This window comes from Falco cherrug, chromosome 6 (genome assembly GCF_023634085.1).
Source record: "Falco cherrug isolate bFalChe1 chromosome 6, bFalChe1.pri, whole genome shotgun sequence".
In the NCBI taxonomy this organism is placed as follows: Eukaryota; Metazoa; Chordata; class Aves; order Falconiformes; family Falconidae; genus Falco; species Falco cherrug.
Genome location: NC_073702.1, coordinates 45,964,368 through 45,972,695, shown reverse-complemented (window position 1 = coordinate 45,972,695; position 8,328 = coordinate 45,964,368).

The following is an 8,328-nucleotide window of genomic DNA, read 5'->3' as shown; positions in this document are numbered from 1 at the left end:
TTACCAGCTGCTGTACTAGTGATTTTAGAGAAGTCTTAATCTACAGATTTGCTAGTGTAAAGCTTGAGATACTCATGACATATTTCTAGGGGAGGTTTTTCTAGTGAGTAGGCCCATATGTCTGCAGGACTGATGCAGGGAGAGATGTAGCTTTGTCTTCATAATGAGCAAAGACAGAAGGATGAATCCCTTCTGTGCTGACTGTTCATTTGGTGAAGGACTCTACTGCCTTGTCCCCTTGACAGTTAAAAAGATGCCAAGTACTTTGCTACTTCATGCACTTCTGAGCAATGATGAAGTGCATTCTGCTTTCATGAAAATTCATGAAATTCATGATGTTTTCATGATGAAGATTCTGCTTGTTTTCCCCAGCTCCTTCTTAGATAGCTGTGACACTGTCCCAAGCTTGGAAACAACGTTATTACTTGTTCTCCTGAAGTTACCTGGCATGACTTTAATATACCTGGCAGGTGTACTTAATGTTGCACAAAATGTGTTTACATACTTGTATGGGAATACATTTATTATAGAAAGTGTTTATATGAAAGGGGAACTAGTTGGACTTTATCTGAGGTCACATGAAGCTACATCAGAATGATAAACTAAAGTAAGGTTCACAAAATTTCTCTTCTACCTTATATTACCTGAGTAATATAAGTAAAAAAACTTTAAAAGTTTCCTTTTAAAAAAAAAAAAATCTACTCCTAACCTACATAAGTCTGTAGATGGCTATTTTTAGAATGTTATCACTTGCTCCTGTAAGGGAATCTTCTTTCCCAGCAACTTCACTCGCTAAACGTGTTTTCAGGAACTACTACGCAACTGCTGTCTTACCACCTTTTTCAAACTCTGGTTGGTCCAGTGTCTTGCTTCAGGAACATAACTTAAGAATTTTGTTAAAAGCTCCTGAAGTCTCATTAACAAGCCACAATGACTGAATTCAGGCTAGAAGTGCAACTGTGTTTCTTGTAGCTTACTGTTCTCTCTTCACCTGAAAACTATTTCTGAGTGTGATATTAGACTCCTGTTGAATACATCAGACACACATGATGGGAAAGGCAATAAAATGAGGGAGAGCTAGCCAAAACATCCAGCTGCTAACCCATCCTTTTGCCCTACATTGTGTTACTAGTGCCATGGGAGCAGGAGCCTCTTAAGAAGCAACAGCTCTTCTTAAAGAGTAGGCTTTCTCCTCAGAATCAGAACGGGTTGTACCTGGAGATCTTGGTTCTGGAAAAGCTCAACTACTACTTTTCTGAACTGCTGAGAAGGTCTGAACCACCAGCTCCACTCAGGAAAGTGCCATCAGCAGAACAGCTGGGTGACAGAGTCTCACAGTACACTGCAGAACAGCTCCTCGGCACTGATCTGACTTACACAGGGTTATCAGAGAAATAGTACATTAGATTCTTTATGCAGCAGAAGAAACTTGCCAATTGGCACTTAATTCCAGTGACAAAGAATTAGGTTACATTTTAATTGTAATTTTTCTAGCAAACATTTTTCACCCCTTTAGACAAACAGGCTTTCCCTAACCACATCTGAGCGTAACACCTATGCTCAAGAACGTAAGTTCTCATTCATCTCACATTTAATGTTTCAGTATTTCAGCTAGATTGCTGAAATGTAAATTTGCAGGCCAACTGCATCTGTCAGGAAAAGTGGTTTTAACAGAGCCATTTGAGGACTCCTAGATGCTCTTTAAAAGCATAAAATATCTAGGCTTGATTATTTTAAGCGTTCTGTCCTGGGACCGTATTTAAGAGTTACCAAGTCAAACACTTAAAACAAGAGAAACACAGTTACTTCCGAAAGCTTAAATCAGGTTATATCCGCACATAAAATAGTAGCTACAAAGCCACACACTCTCCCGCCAAGCCCCCAGCTCCACTTAGTGCGCTGAGTGGCAACTCAGTTTTGCAGCCGCAGTTAAGCCTTACCTGTGCGTTAAAACTTTGTATCCACTTTTTTTTCCACACACTACCCATTGGCAGCTGCATCAAAGTATGAGCAACTAACCCCACTATCCTAGAAAGTGAGAATACTCTCACGATGTTGAACACAGGAGAACCAATACCACGATGGGAAGTTGAGTGCGTCAGGAACCCAACTGTAGCTTTCACAGCACATTGTATGTGGCGAGCAGAGCCCTCCTGCAGCCAGACAGCACTTGGGAACCTCCTCCCCCCACCTGCAATCTTTGTTTCTGCTTCAAGCTGGAGATACCGGGGGATCCTGTGCAGCTGTGCACATGGCCTGACCCGGAGGAAGCTTTATGGCAGAGGCAAGATGAGACTCCAGCTCCAGAAGGAACACAAAACTGCTGTAGCTGTGAGAACTACATCTTTCATCTGCCTCGGCCACCATGCACCTTCATCGAATAATCAAAGAGGAATCCTGGTATATCCAGAATGCTACAATTTTAACCTTTTTAACAAAATTAAGACTGAATGGCAAAATTCTGTTCATATGGAACCTTGTTAGACCATCCTTTATAAGGATTCGAACTGTGCAGACTGCTCTGTGCTTTTTTTCCATCAGATGAGATAAAGGACAACTTCCAGACAATTTTCTTTCAATTTTGGCAGATACGCTAAAAAGCTGTCATAAGAGCAGCTATTTGTAAAACGGCAAAGAACACTGGGAGCTGGGACTCCAGACTTCCCGTCCCATTTCTGTGGGGTAACAGCTCTGGTGGCAGCAGAGCCAGCCCCTGCTCCCAACTGCCGCTCAGCACATCAGCCGTGCTCTGGACGCGCATACATGGCACCTCCCTACAGGTCTCTGCAAAACTAACGTATGTTCAGTGCAGGCAGCACATCCGAGCTTCTGTGAGAAGGATGACATTCTCGCCAACATCAAGCACCTGTCTGAAACAAAAATACAAGATAACTAAAACATGTAAGAGACTCTTCTTCCCCATCCCACCTTAGTCCTAGGAACTGAACAAACTTCAGCTCAAAGTTTCGTAAGGTGGGGAAAAAGCCAGATAGATAGTTTGTGCCCACCTGTATGAGTTTATTTACTGATAGCTAAGTAACAAAGTTGCCTTTGTAAAGGACTGTACTGGACATTACAAGACACAAATGGATGTCCTTGGCACCAATAATGGCTGTAGCAAACCTTTTCCAATTTCTGGACCCTTCACGTGTAGACAAATTTAGAAATTGCAAAGGGCACTGGTGTACTGGTCACTTTCCCTAGACCATCAAGATACTGTCCAAGGAAAGTCTACAGGCTGGAACTACTGATCGGTGATGTACTACCTTCCTTCACCAGATGGCATTTAACAACTGCCAAGAGTCTCATTATCCTTGTCTGCAGACTGGTTTGTGACACTAGTATGACAACTACCAAAAAGAAATGCAGAGTCTGAGGTAGCCAGATGCAGTAAGTGATACACATGGGGTTTCAAAACCAAAACCACTGCCCAAAACGTTTGTCGTCTTGGAAGAGGGGGGGCGGGGGGAGGAGCAGCAGCAGGGGAAAAAAGCCTAGCTATCTCTCTTAACTATCTATAGGAGGGGAGAAAACGTGTCTTGAATTGTATATAGCCCCAGCTGAGAAAAGGATTTTTAAGAGACGGTAACTCTTTACAATCAGCAGGAAAGCAAAGATCTCCGTCAACCTTAGAAAATTAGTTTGCTGTAGCTATACACTGTATGAGGTAACCTGTTTCTCCTGATCCCTCAAGTGCCTGCTAGCGACATTCTTCTTGACATTGCCTGTGCACTCTCTGCTACACATAAAACACAAGTGGCTGAATCTCAGAAAACTAAGCAATTCCAACAATCTGGGGTCCTCCAAAGTTTTTAACAGAGTAAGAGCTGGACAGACCTAGTCACACTGAAGCAACAGAACAAAAAATCCCCTCTCCTTGCACACGTAGCATGACAACCACCCACATTTCTGATTCTTTAAACAAACTTTATTAAACTTAAAACAAGGACAAGCATTTTTTCCTTCACTCCATTTTCAGCTGGTGAAGGCATCTCAGCTACAGCTAGTATCACCGTTTCTCTGTTAGTGTTCATTCACTCGCCTGTTTATGTTGGTCTTCAAGCCTCAGCCACTCGGGAAATAAGTTTTCCAAACTGGTGAAATATGACTACTGAACGAGGCAACTGCCAGGTACTGATGCCTCCCATATACTATTTAACACTTCCCTAACTAAGCTGACAAACTCTCTATTAATTCAAAGCTGTTTATTAAGTATCTCCTAAGCATAAAGTCACCATTTAGATGATATTACAGAGTAATGTGAATGCAGTATCAACACTGTTTCCCTTAACGCTTCTTTCTCTACAGGACACCCCACCTGCAAGGGCTTTAAGAAGTCAGTACAGTTGTAGTTTGAAAACTTTTTCCTAAGGAAAACAAAACATACAAGCACATATATTACTGTAAATTTATAGTCATGCTCCACTAAAAATGTCACTCCAACCAAGAAGGTGTAGTCATTTTTGACCTTTCCCAGTTAAAAGCGGGCAGGGCCCATGTAACTGGCTAGTCTGGGGGCTAAGGCAAAGGCAGAAAGTAGAGGGCTAATCTGCACTGCAGAAGCTGTGTCAGTTCAGTTACGCTAACAATTCCTGATGGAGATGAAACTCCTAAGCAGGAAAATTCTCTACATACAGTTAAACCATCTCTTTAGATGACATAAATTATACTAACAAAAGGATATATTCCCTTCCTCCAGCCCCAGTCTAAACTGCCGCTGCTCATTACCTGTTGATAAAGGCTTGTTCATTAGGTGTAGAAGCAATTCCTAAATAATGTACTGATACCAGAAAAACAGCCAAGCCTACAAAATGGCAAAGATCTGTTTCTTCATTTTTTCACCTTACACAGCCTACACAAGAAGTGGCTTACACACCACAGTTCTCCTTCACCTCTAGGACAACCAGACCTACTTGCAACAAAAACGCAAAAGCTCATATCTGCTTGGGGGCTGACCACTCACATCATGAATGTTCCTCAACAGCCTCCCCGTGGCAAGGAAGCCAAGGTAAGAAAAAGCAGAGCCACTCCACAACTGCTGCTGTACCCATGTGTCAGGGTTTTTTCTGGGGAATCACTTTTATGTGCTTCCTGCTTCCAATGCTATGTGAAAAATGAGCAAGTTTCGGACCGTGTGTGAAACATTCTAACAGGGAGGGAGGATATAGCCCTGGATGAAAAGGTCAGAGACTATCAGAGGTACAATATTTGCTCATCTAGTGAGGAGCTGTTGCAGCTGTCATGCTTCCCACTGAGCCTTCTCACCAACATAAATCAGAAGTGGAAGTGTAAGAAATGGCAGCTGTGCTAATAAAACAGATTTACAGCAATGATATAAACTCACATTTTACTACAGTTGTGTACCAGCATGGAAGCTGTGCCCCACACCTTCAGGGAAGGTTTCTCATCCATTGCCTGAGACATACAACTCCCAGATCCCCACAGCTTCGGCAGAGCCAGCAACAGTCCCACAGGAGCTGGTCAGCAGTGCTGCAGAGAGCGTGAGTAAAGAGTTCTTCGGAACGAGGAATCTGCTCTTTTATTTTTTGAAAATGCTGAGAAATCTAAAAACTCAGTCAAAATCTTAGCAGTCTGACTGAGCAACATCACTAGAGCTGTGAAGGTTTTGATTATAATGATTAAAAAAATCCACTATTCCACTCCAGATTTCAACTGAACTCTACCAAAAAGACACATTTACAGCACCTGGGTCTGGATCAAGTTCCTCCACTGCTCAAGTGAATTTTTATGCAGATTAGCAGACACTTTCGTCATCCTATTAACACTTAAATCATCAGCAGAATGCTCATTTACAATGTAAAATACGATCCTACCAGACAACATTCTACCTTTAATCTGGGTATGTGCAAACAAAAGCAAACCCAAGAACTTAGGGACTGATCCCATCATCAACAGCAACACAACTAAGAATGCTCTCAGGTGTGTAGCAACTGTCTGAATCAGTCTGAAGAGTCTTTTTAAAAAAAAAAGTCTTAAAACTAGGAAAGACATCCTAAGCAAGTACCTCGAGAAACTTGGGGGGGGAATCGGGGAATCAGCATATAAAAACCACAAGCACAATACCACTTAATGAGACAAGGATAAATTTTAATAACAATTTCAGCTGCATGGATTGTAACTGTTAGAAAAAAAACCACCCAAACTCAAAAAGATGAGATGGAAGTAAAATTTTAGATTCACATCTTAAATTGAGTGTCCAAAATGCAACAGATTAACTGCTTATCGCTCCCTGTGACACAGATTGCATGTCTCAGGTGTAAGCCAGCACCAAAGGCGTGAAGTTCAGCAGTATTAAACTGGACACAGAAACCTTTCTACAGATTCCAATGGGCCTTGAATCAGACTGGATACTTTTAAATTAAGAACTGCATCGTTGCTGGGTTAAGTATTGGGGTCCAAGTAACTAAGTTAATTCTTCTCCAGTTTCAGAGATAGCACAGAGGAGAATCCCACACGAATGCCAACACAGTGCAACCCAAGTGCAACACAGAAGAGGAAAAAACAGGCCACAAAGCCTACCGGGTATCTGCCAGAAACACACTGGTTTTCCTAAATAGCCTACTTAATTAAATTAAAAATTATAACACTTTCACTACCTTCCATGAGACTAAGACAAAGCATCTACTATTAAGCAACTTGAGTTCAAATGTGCACCTACTCTCCTTACTGTGTATTTAGTTCGCAGAGCTGAAATGCAAGGGAAATGTACAGGGGAAAATACGCCAAGGAGACTGGTTAAATACACTCTACAAACTTTTGCCATGCACTCACATAACAGAACTCAGAGAGCCATTAAAAACACATCCTTTGTAGGGAGCGCATCACAGGTACTCAAGGCGGGTCCTGAAGATGCAGTTCTCATCAGCTACTTTATTCAAAATACTGCAACAGCAGCAAGCAGTCTAACAGCTTTCAGCTCCACTAAAATTAAAAATAAGTTGTTGGGTTTTAGGTTGGTTTTTCTAGGACTAAACTAGGTAGTTTTCCAGTGCAGCTTAACTTGGATAAATCAATTAATATTCATGAGCTATATAAAGCAAACAGTCTCAAACTGTGTCTATCAAGACTTCCATTAACTTTCAGCAGCAGACGGCAGAGTGAGACTCACATAAAACGGGTCTAGTCCGTGATCAATTTAGATCCTGTAAAAATAACAATAGCCTGGAAGGACTGCAATTAATCTACAAACAGACAAGATACAAGACTCCTCCTCCCCCTATCACCACACCTGCTGTCAAGACACTAAATTAAGAGTTTGGTAGAACATCTTATTTAATGACTGTGGAAACATCGCCCCAGCCACAGCCAGTCCCCTAAAAGCTTGCTTAGTGAACTACCTTGAAAAAGGTAATAATAATAGGGACCTAACTCAAACTGTTGACACTGTAGCATATGCTGTTCCTAACAAACAACATATTAGGATAGCAGGCACAAGCCCCCGGGGCAGGGGGTGTAAAGTAACCCTCCTTGAACTATTGCTGGCCACGCATCTTCCCACAAGGTTTTTGACAACAATGCAGTTTCTCTCTGAAAACGGTTTTGTCCACACCACTGCTCCAGTTAGTAGAAGTCATCTTACAACAAGGTGCAGATCTGGCCATGCCCGGACCAATTCTCTGACTCCAAGAAAGCAGCTCAAGCCCAGTGCAGGGCTCACCCATCCATTTCTTTAGGGACTTGCCGGTCTCTTGCAGCAGACTGCCTCCCTTCTCCACACTAACGACCCAGAGTTAGTAACTTCTGCAAGACCAACAATTTTTTCACGTATCGGGGTGTCCACTGGTGCATTTATTTATGCAGTTTTATAAGCCCCCATGAATTCTTACAGTGCCTTAGATTTGGACAAAACGAGGCCTTGCCACAGCCGCCTTCCCTCTACGCTCCCCCACGACTGGATCTGCCGTTGTGCAAAGCTGCAGATGGGATTTTTATGGAAGGCAGCTACACCTCCCCCTTACAAACCCGAGCTCAGATAGCCCGTCCACCTGAACAGACAAAAAAGCAAACCCAGCCTTTCCACTTTTGTACCCTGAATCTCTCCTTTTGACAAGTGAACTTGTCACCTCTCATCAAACAGCTCCGCCGCAGCACAGCCAGGATGGTTCTACAAAGACCCCCCGAAGCCCCACGCCAGCAGGGCCGGCCCTGCCACCTCCCCGTGCCACGGCACCGAATTCAGCCCTGACCGTGACACCCGGGGCCAAGCCGGGGGGATGCGGACGAGGCCACCGCTCACAAAGTTCGTGCCCGAGAGCCTAGGCCGCTCCCACACACAGTCCTCTGCTCCCCCGTCACCGGGGCCCTGGC